The sequence below is a fragment of the Danio rerio genome, chromosome 2, assembly GCF_052040795.2.
Source record: "Danio rerio strain M-AB ecotype USA chromosome 2, GRCz13ab, whole genome shotgun sequence".
Lineage (NCBI taxonomy): Eukaryota > Metazoa > Chordata > Actinopteri > Cypriniformes > Danionidae > Danio > Danio rerio.
Genome location: NC_141022.1, coordinates 59,998,838 through 60,009,341, shown reverse-complemented (window position 1 = coordinate 60,009,341; position 10,504 = coordinate 59,998,838). Strand labels below are relative to the sequence as shown.

At 41.0% G+C, this 10,504-nt stretch overlaps 1 protein-coding gene and 1 long non-coding RNA gene across 2 annotated transcripts in view; one reads left to right on the top strand and one right to left on the bottom strand.

Moving 5' to 3' along the window:
• pip5k1cb (phosphatidylinositol-4-phosphate 5-kinase, type I, gamma b) overlaps nucleotides 1-10,504 on the top strand; it is a 754,787-nt gene that overhangs the window by 226,901 nt on the left and 517,382 nt on the right. The window lies entirely within an intron of this gene.
• On the bottom strand, nucleotides 37-4,031 carry LOC147846569 (uncharacterized). The gene is made up of 2 exons (XR_015479252.1): nucleotides 3,316-4,031; nucleotides 37-1,324 (listed from the first exon to the last, which is right to left on the bottom strand). It is a non-coding gene; the product is annotated as an uncharacterized LOC147846569 (long non-coding RNA).

Genomic DNA, 10,504 nt, shown 5'->3' with positions numbered 1-10,504 from the left:
ATTATTATTATTATTATTATTATTATTGTTTCCTGCTTTTCTTTTGAGGTGTATTTGATATCCTGCATATCAATATAGAGTAGAGTGTAGTGGTTTTTGGTTTTTATTTACAACATTATTACCTGTTATTCACAGCATATGCAGGTTTTGTTCACTAAAGTAAACTTCATTCAAACTTCCCCTGCCCTCCCTGTGGTTACAGCTGACGGTCAGCTCACTTCACGTGTGATTTTGTGGTCGCAAATACATTACATGAAGACAGAAATGACATTTTTGAGGTGAATCATACCTTATAAATACAGCATGTGACTCTTTTAACACCATGTGGAGGTGTCCACGTTGCTGAACAACGTATGTAAAACAACATGAAGACTTGTGCGGCCACCATCGCTTCTCTTCTGAACTTGAAAATATGATTGACAGAATCGTAGAAATGCTGGATTAAGATCGTCTAGGGGGTTGAATCGAGATCGCGATCTTTTTACGATTAATTGTGCAGCTCTAACAGAGAGATTGAATTATTGAAGAAATTACTTTTATACATCAATACAAAAGTTAATGAATAAAATATTAGAAATATTTAGATGGCGGCTCAGTGGTTAGCACTGTGGCCTCACAGCAAGAAGTTTGCTGGTTCAAGTCCCGGCTGGGGCATTTCTGTGTGGTTTGCATGTTCTCCCCGTGTTGGTGTGGGTTTAATCCGGGTCCAAACAATCGCACATGCGCTATAGATGAATTGATTAAAAACTGTTGTCGCGCGCATACTGAAGGGCGGTAGGGGTGAGGGGGCTGTGTCGCGGGGGCACTTTTGATCATTTTGGAAGGGCACTTTCTATCCAAGACTAAAAAGGGCATGTGCACTGCACAGGTTGAGCCCTATGTGTGCACGTGCCTGGTCCACTGCATCACTTCCTCTTTTTTTCACCTTTATTATTAATATCAATCAATCAGCCTTTATTTGTCATTACACTTTCGTATGGCGAAATTGGACCCCCCAGACCATACACAAAACATCACAAACAACTTTTCAGGGGAGACGGATCATAGGAGGCAGCATTTAGAAACGAAGAAAGATACATTTGGACAGTTAGGCAAAAAAAAAAACACCCCCTCAGCTTGCCCTTGATTAGGACAAAGTGAGAAAAGGGAGAAAAACAGCCCTATCTTAGCATAAGCACACCGGCAAGACACAACATAGACAGAGGGGATGGGAACAGGGGTAATGGAAAACAGTCCGTTGAGTGCGGGCAGACAACTGGTCCAGCAGCCATTTCAGACGCAAGTCACAGTCCCGCCCACGCCCCACGTGGGTAAAAGCCATAGACTGTACAATATATGGACGTAGTATCCGTGACGTCACCCATAGGTTTCTAAAGAGCGCAAAAGAAGCCACAAGTAGGCGCGGCCAACCGTCACCATTTTGTTCGCGCGTCATCACACCCACGGCGGGATACCAAACATGGGCAAAGAGGCGGAGAGTGGGCGGTGCTACAGACGCATGTTGTATTTTGCTTGGACCGGGTTCAGACACCTGGTTTACTTTGGGAGAATGTTTAATACTTTATCACCTGCGACTCCTTTGTGTTCTGACCACTTGTGCTTGGCTGCACACTATATCAATAAAGTGTTTAGTAGTGATGGTGAAATGAAGCTTTCTGAACCAGTGAAGCGCTCGACTCAATTGTATCGGAAAAAGGTTCGTTACTCGAAGCTTTCTAAATCAGAGCTCGATGAGGACCTCTTCTGATGAAAGTGTGGGAAAGCACTGTGTTGCCATAATGTCAAATGTTCACAACTGACCAACTCATTCATGTAGTAATACTACAACAGCAATATAAACAAATTACTCAATTACTGTAGTTTTTACACAAGATATATTACATTACACAACTGATGATTGTAGTAAAATCCAAGATATTCAAAAGTTTATCTTAACACACTTAGTCCCGCTCCAAGCAGGGATCGAATCAGCGATACCTGATTGGGAGGCGAGTGCTCTAGGAGGACGCTATGTGAACGATGCTTCAGAGTCGCATTCACCAGATCGTCTCTGTTAAACACAATACTACGATATGCGGTGGTTTTCTTTAAAGATAGTCATAAAAAAATATGCTAATACACTTTAGTATTGTTCAAAACCTTTTTACTAAAAAATACTATTGTAGTTTAGTTTAATTACTGGTGTGTGAGACTGGTGCAGTGCTTTGAAACAAATGTATGTAATAGACGCCAATTCTCTCGCTATACACTTTACTATGAGGGTGTTTAAACCTTTGAATCAAAATTCGAAGCAGTCACGTGGGTAAAGCCGAAAATGAAGCTTCGGACGTCACTGATCACGTGATGATGGCAAAACGAATCAAGCTCCGGTACACTGCTTCACTGCGAGATGTATCGTTTTTTTTGATACATGCTTCGAAGCCTCGGCGCACAACGTCACATCACTAGTGTTTAGACTTTTAAAAACACTGCTGTAATACATTGAGCCACTAAACATTGTTCTTATGACGTTTCTCAACAGGAGGAAAACGCGAATTACATCCAAACACTTCAGATATAGTCTGTGTTAGTTAATGTAAGACTATTGATAAAATCCAGCATAACACTGTATGACAACGCTTCAGATGACTGTTCTAGAGCCTACAGCTAATCAATCTGACAGATTCTGCAGTGCATTACAGCTCTAAATATAAATATAAACGATAAATGATCTTAAATAAAACAAATACATGTATAGAGATGGTATATAAGTATATAACTTTACTCACATGGGAAACGGAGGCCACGTGAATAGTTTGTGAGCACAATTAAGTGCACTCAGCATGCCATGCCATCTAATAATCGTAGGAAACAAGTCCAAAAGGCAGTTGACTGTGTAAAGCCACATAAAACAACACAGAAATACGATAAATATGCCGAGTTCAGTGGCTAATCTGCAGGATTCAGCTGAGGTGACGTGACGGCGACCAACGAGTCCTAGCTGTCAATCAAGTGACCACGCCCTTAATTATGCAAACCTAATATAACTTAATATAAAGGAAACGGATGAGTTATAAAAAAATTCACCCCCCTCACAGTTGTCATGAAGGGTAATATTAGCTGTATTAACCAAAATCTTTTTTTGTACCAGGCTGTAAACACCTGTTTTTCTGCTGTAAAGTTGGCCATTCTAACAGTGGGATTAATTGAAATTTGCTCTGTTTTGGAGCCAGAAGCGGCCAGGACTAGCGGAATTTCGGATGAATTGCAGTTTTAGTTACTTCCGTATTGGCTTCCTGAGGGAGAGCGGGAGGTTGCCGCTTGGTAAAAGCACACCAAGGCGTTTGGATGGAGATCGGTGGTGAAGGTTTATCAGTAGATATGTTTGTGTGTGTGTGTGAGCCTGCATAGTCCAGAGTCCCGCAGGTGTCCTTGACAGGGGCAGGAATTTCAGAGCGTCCGCTTATCTTGCTTATCCCAGGGAGTACAGCCGAGGCCGTATGGCAGGAGTAAGAGTAATATCACAACGATTTGGCCGTTTAAAGAAACTTCTCTCACTCAGCTGCTGTGAGATTTTTGTTACTGTACGTAGCGGTGACCAAGAGGAGACAAAACAAGGGTAAGCGCCATCAGCTGGACAGGAGTGGGAATTACAGTTAGCTACAAACTACAGTAGATCACCCTCAGCATAATCCGTCAAAATGACGGATCACCTTCAGATTTTTCCATCACTGCTGAAAAAAATCTGTCAATGACGGAAAATATTCGGTTAACGCAACCTCTGATATTGTTTATATTATATGATAATGATAATGTTTACCTTAATGCTGAATGATTAAAGGGAAGGCCCTTTTCTTTTGTCCAGTTTTCTCCTGTTTTGTAGTTAGTTATTGAGGGTGGAATTGTATGCTTTATTTATGGAACTTTATTTTTGGTATAGGTAAGAAGTTTAATATTAGGTAGCGCACCTTGTTTTGTTTGTTGTTTTGGCCTGTTTGTTCCCTGATTTTGATCTTTTTGTTTAATAAATCTGTTACCCCTTTTGACAACTTGGCCTGTGTGTGTGTGTGTGCTTGTGGAGCAGGAACGGGGACTCCGGGTGACCTCTTTTAATAGCGGTCGTCCTTAATCTTATGTGCGTAGCATGAGAAAAAAAAACACATATATATATATATATATATATATATATATATATATATATATATATATATATATATATATATTTATATTAGGGGTGTCACGATTTTCGATTTTAATCGAAATCGATCAAAATTTATGCTCAATTTCGATTATCGAATCAAAAAATAGAATCGTCGATGCTGCCACGCCCCCATGTCACGTCAGCTTGGCTTGCCAAGCGGGAAAAAAACAGGCTTTTTGAAGTGCTTGTTAAACTGCAGAAGCAGGAGACCCGTCGACAGAGCTTAAACCCTCTCCTCTTTCAATAAAGTCGCCGGTGTGGAAGCATTTAGGATTTCCAGTGAGTTATGTTGACAACGTTCGTGTTGTCGACAAAAAACACAGTTTTGCAAGCTCTGCTATGTACGTATTACGTACGGTTCGTCCGATAGACAACACCGGCATCGCAATCCTCCGCCCGCCCCCGTTGCAAATCCGCTCGCGAAAAGTTCACACTCAGGCCCTGTTTACACTGTCTTTGTTTTTAAATGGCATTTTAGAACGACAACGATTTGACATCCACAGTGGCGTGTAGCATTTCTGAGCCGCCCTCCTTCCTCTCTACCTCTGAAAATGCACATCACGTGACCACACAGACACAGACGCACAAAGCCATGCGCTCGAGACAGCAGGTCCAGGCAGTCAGAGGACACCTCAGATACTGTTGGCTGGTTCCTGTTGGTTGTGCGTCTTTTTTACCGATGCCATTATAACGACACAGATCACTGCCTATTCACGAGTCCCGCAGAAAAAGTGATTGACAGGTGGTAATTATGTGTGTATCTTGCCTTTATTCATTTACTGTATGATTTGTTTATGGGTAAAACAAAGACCATGCAGGTCTGGTAGTTTAAACGGTAGGCTACAAATAATTAATTGGTCATTAATTAATTATTCATAATCGAAAATCGAATCGAATCGTGCCTTTAGAATCGAAAATGTAATCGAATCGAGGATTTGGAGAATCGTGACACCCTTAATATATATATATATATATATATATATATATATATATATATATATATATATATATATATATATATCTGCGTTTTTTTTCTCAAAAAATTTCTAAAGGTGTTTGAAATTTGTTGGTAACAACCAAAGAAATCAAAATATGCAAAGAATAAAGTTATGTGTAATGAAAAAGTATTGAACACATGAAGAAAGGGAGGTGTATTCCGGCAGTGAAAGCCCAGACAGCAGCTGAAATCTCTCAGTGGTTCTTCAGCAACCTTCAGCCCTTCCTCAGTGTAAATGAACATCAGCTACTTCAGCCCAACATCTACATCAGCAGGAGGATGAAGATGAACCCAGTGTGGACATTTCAGCAAGACAATGATCCAAAACACAGCCATGGAGACTCTCAGATGCTTTCAGAGAAAGACAATCGAGCTGCAGAATGGCCCAGCCAATCACCTGATCTCAATCCAATAGGAAATAGAGAATAAAGCTCAGATTTGATAGACGAGACCCACAGAACCATCAACATTTTGACACTCTGTTGAAGTCTGTGAGAAACTCACACCTGAGCAATGCATGTGACTTCATTCTCCATATGAGAGGCGTCTTTAAGCTGCAGCACCAAAATCGTATTTTACATAAAGTGTTAAACACATTTCAGTAGTTCAGCGCATTCTCTTTGTATATACAGTATGGGTATACCAACACTGATGTTTAAAAGCAACAGCATTAGTGATATTCTTATGGACAGTGTGTTAATCAATACAGATGCACACTGAGTGTCACAGCAAACCTCTACATCTCCTGTGGGATTCATAAAGCTCTTCGGTTTCTGCATTTGGACTCAGAAAGCATCAGGTGAGCTGAATAATGTGACAGGTGTGTGTCTTTACTGAAAGGCTGAAAGGTCGCGTCTGCTTTTCTTCCATCTTGTGCAGCACTAAACAGTTTGTGAAGCCGCTGTGCTTTATGTCCTGCGTCTGATTAAGAGACACGTGTATTGATTGGTTAATTGATTCTATTGTGTTGTAAATCCTACTACAGGTATTGACCGGGTGTAACACTGGGCTGGAAGACGCATGATGAATCAGGTCAGTTTCTGAAAGCTCTGCTTATGCTAAATGCAGAGTCAATTATTGTGTGCAGTTACCGCACGTAAAGGCACTGTGCAGATGTACTTCAGACGTTTTGTCTGGTTTTAGTCCTCATACTGCTCCTGTGTGTAGCACTAGTTTCTCACACATCTCCAAAGCAGGCCCGGATTGGCTAATCGGGAGGACCGGGAGAATTCCCGGTAGGCCAGTCCGTTTTTTGGCCGCGAGGGCCGGTGTCCCTATTTCCAGAATCGGTTGCTCTCTGCAGTCACACTTTTTTAAAATAATTTATTTATTTAGTTGACCACAGCCTTCTTATTCATTATTTTACCGCTGCTCTGCTCTTTTTATCTAATTTCTCGTAGCCTCGTGAGCAGGATGCAGGTTAACGATGATATAACTAGATAAGTCACCATTCAACGTACAGCTGTTGTGGTACAATGGTTAGTATGTTAGATTATGACGCGGCCAACCTGGGTTCGGTCCTTGTCTGAGTAACAATTTTATTTTATTTTTTTCATTTTTATTGTTAAGACATATACTGTAAGGGTTGTTGAACATTTGAAGTTCTAAAAGTGCTGTTTTCTCGAAAATAGACGTGATAGTGTAATTAGAAACTGAATTGGAAATAACCTTATTTTAATATAGTCAGTGGTGAACTGAGGTGGGCCGGTCTGAGGCTTGAAAGTCCAGGGCTGAAAAAGAGTCCCACTCCGGCATTGGTGTATAGCTATTTCAAATTTGTGGATTACGTACCCCTATATACATATTTGGAGAGTGGCAAATACATCACAGGAGCTACGCTATTTTGCAAATCCACCAGAGGCTGCTGTGTGCGCTTTTATAGATCTCAAATTTCTCTCGCAAGTGCCATTCACCCCTGCTGTTCTCACCTGCATCAACCAGAGGCCAGTCCACTGATTGACTGACCGACCAACCGACGATCCCTCCACCCTCCCCCTTCCCTAAACCCAATCGACAGTGTTTTAAAAAGCACCGATTGACCCGCCCGCTCCTTTCCCTAAACCCAATTGACAGTGTTTTCTAAAGCACTAATTAACCCGCCTACTGCCTTCCCTAAACCCAATCGACAGTGTTTTCTAAAGCACCAATTGACCCGCCCACTCCTTTCCCTAAACCCAATCGACTGTGTTTTCTAAAGCACTGATTGACCCGCCCACTCCTCTCCCTAAACCCAATCGACTGTGTTTTCTAAAGCACTGATTGACCCGCCCACTTTTTTCCCTAAACCCAATTGACAGTGTTTTCTAAAGCACCAATTGACCCGCCCACTCCTTTCCCTAAACCCAATCGACTGTGTTTTAAAAAGCACCGACTGACCCGCCCACTGCCTTCCCTAAACCCAATCGACAGTGTTTTAAAAAGCACCGATTGACCCGCCCACCCCCTTCCCTAAACCCAATCGACAATGTTTTAAAAAGCACCGATTGACCCGCCCACTCCCTTCCCTAAACCCAATCGACTGTGTTTTCTAAAGCACTGATTGACCCGCCCACTGCCTTCCCTAAACCCAATCGACTGTGTTTTTTAAAACACTGATTGACCCGCCCACTCCCTTCCCTAAACCCAATCGACTGTGTTTTCTAAAGCACAGAGTGACCCGCCCACTCCCTTCCCCAAACCCAATCGACAGTGTTTTCAAAAGCACAGATTGACCCGCCCACTCCCTTTCCCTAAACCCAATCGACTGTGTTTTCTAAAGCACTGATTGACCCGCCAACTGCCTTCCCTAAACCCAATCGACAGTGTTTTAAAAAGCACCGATTGACCCGCCCACTCCCTTCCCTAAACCCAATCGACAGTGTTTTCAAAAGCACAGATTGACCCGCCCACCCCTTTCCCTAAACCCAATCGACAGTGTTTTCAAAAGCACAGATTGACCCGCCCACTCCCTTTCCCTAAACCCAATCGACAGTGTTTTCAAAAGCAATCCAGAAAAAGAAAAGCCCTCGTCTGGTTTCACCACGTTTTCAGATTTTACCACATTCTCGCCCTGTTATTTACGTGTATATTTTATTTGTTGGCTTTTGCTTTTGTCTTACCCCCTTTCTGTAACCGTTCTCCGCTGGACTCGAACCCTGCCGTCGTGGTCAACTCTGCTCTGCATCTCAAATCCACCAACGTACATGTCGAGCTACTGGACAAACTGATAACAACAGGAAAGCTGTCCACACGGAGGTGAGCGAGCGGTCAGCTGGTAATTGAGAAAAGATACGTCGTCATACTGCCCTCTAGCATTCGTTTTAAAGGCGAAAAGCAGCCATGCGTACTTCTGGCTACATAATTCACAATCTCCAGAAATGGATATAGGGCTACATTTTCAGAATGAGTCTATTTTGCAACCATTATGTCTGATCTAAGTAATGCAGTCAAAGTGTTTTACCTACTACAATACTAACCTGCACAGACCTGTAGCCAGCCAGCTGGTGGTTCTTTTGTCTTAAAAAGTGGACCCTTGCCTCATTTTCTATTAATTCATGAGGTTCAAATACTGCATTTTACTGACAGAAGCACTGATTTTTGCTGGATTTGCTTGTTGGATGGTTATCAATACTACACTTTTTTTTTTTTTTGTCAATGTGCTTCCCATACTAATTTATGTTTACAAAAATGTAAGTTTATTTACAAATGTGCATTTAAACCAGGTTATTACAGTTTTATAAATAATGGATTGAGATTAGAAATATTTCATATTTTTTAGAAATATGAAAAATACTACTTTTATTTAAATGCTAATTTATTATCATCCGTCATAAAACAAACAAACAAACAAAAGCAATTAGGAATCTGTCAAAAAACATTTTTTTGTTACGTTGGGCGGGAAGTCGGAACTGTAAAGCAACACGCCCCTAAAACAGCAAACTGTGTAAACGCCCCCAACATGACACTGTTTAACACATTATCATAAAAACATCTAAACTGTGTGTTGAACTGAACCTAAACTGGCACACTCAGAAGAACCATACTATTAATATTAAATCATAAAAAAGGGGTAAAAATATGTGCTCTTTAAAGCCTACTTCTATTGGTTATTTTGAGTTTATGATGGCATACTGTCCAAAAATGAGACAAATAAGCTTATATGGTGGCCAAATTCTGGTCTTTTTCATCAGGGGGTGTGTCTTTCGAACCACCCGAGCAACCTATTCCCCCACCCCGCCCCCCGGCTACGGGCCTGCTTAATATATAAAGCGTTCAATTATTGCCCTGACGCGCCATCTGCTGGTGAAAATGAGAATGACGGATGAAGAACTGCACACACGCTGCAGAGACTGACTATACAGTTAGACAGAATTATTTCCTGTACTGTGAACTTAACAAATTTTCAACTATTTCACTAAACTACAGAGTTTAACAGAGAAGCTTATCAACACCTTTTTAAACAATAGTTTAAAAAAAGAAAAGAAAGAGCATCCACTTGACATCCATAGTAGAAAAGAAATAAATATGGAAGTCACCGGCTGCTTTTTCCAGCATTCTTCCCAATATCAGCAGAAGATGGAAACTCAAGCAGGTTTGGATTATGAGTAAATAGTCAGCAATGATGACATAAATCAGTATAATCAAATATTAATAATAATGTTACACTGTTTGGGAATCAAAAGATTAATAAATGTGATGAAAGCTCTGGGTGGATATGCTGGAGTTCAGAAGAGTTTGTGTATGTCACGTTTGCATTAGTGCCTCATCATTAGCAGCTCCACACACACACACACACACACACACACACACAAAAGAGTTGAGCTTGACTTCACCAGAACAACAGCAGATCTGCCGCATCACAGATGATCATTCAGCTCATGGACACACATTCATATCCACTCATAATGACGTACAGTACGAGTTCACTGGCCTGCATTCTTTAAAAGGAGCATTATATACACTCGAAAACATGCTGGGTTGTGTTAATCTAGTGCTGGGTCAAATATGGGCAAATCCAACAGTGATTGGGTAACTTTTGGAAAATATTTTAATCATATAAATCAAATAATTTTTTGACCCAACTTTTGTTTACAATACCTCAGCATTAACACTTTATTACTTAGTACATGCGCTACAAAAATGCTGGGTTATTTTTAGTAAAACATGGCCAAAACTTTCAGTTTAACCTATTGGTTGGGTTATTTCACCTAAATTTGCTTTACATCAACCTAACTTTTATTAGCATGCATTGACGCATTATTAATCAATAAATACTCTAAAAATGCTGGGTTTTTTGAACCCACTTCAAGTAAATTATGGACAAACCCAACATTGGGTCATGGTTCATT